Raw genomic sequence first — 456 nt, forward strand, 5'->3', positions numbered from 1 at the left:
TTCTAAGTTTTTCAAATTTTAAAGTATTGAAGTATTTAGGGCGCTTCCCGCGGCCCTGGCTTTTGCATGTACCCCTCTAAGCTCCGGTTCTCGAAAAATGTCTAAGTTTTTCAAACTTTAAAGTATTGAAGCCGGACTTCCGCGGAGGCTGACAGGGGGCCTCCATCGAAGCACCCTTCACCCCCGGGTGAGCCGGCGTCGGCCCACGGGCCTGCCGGTTCCCCAACTGAGCGATTGGCACACGAGACCCGCCTCGGAGGGCCCACGTCGGCCGGCGCAAGCCGGTGTTCGGGCGTGCGGCTCCTCCGGCTTTGCGGGTCAAGCTCCAGCGCCGAGGATACTAGGCAAACGTTGGGCCCCCCCGAGCCGAGTGGATACCCGCCTCAGAAAGAGCTGGGGCGGTACGTACGGACGGCCTCACTAAGAGGGAACGGAAGCTACTAAAGCACACGTATA

The sequence above is a fragment of the Urocampus carinirostris genome, unplaced genomic scaffold, assembly GCF_059441175.1.
Source record: "Urocampus carinirostris isolate Australia breed hairy pipefish unplaced genomic scaffold, RoL_Ucar_1.0 HiC_scaffold_225, whole genome shotgun sequence".
Classification (NCBI taxonomy): domain Eukaryota; kingdom Metazoa; phylum Chordata; class Actinopteri; order Syngnathiformes; family Syngnathidae; genus Urocampus; species Urocampus carinirostris.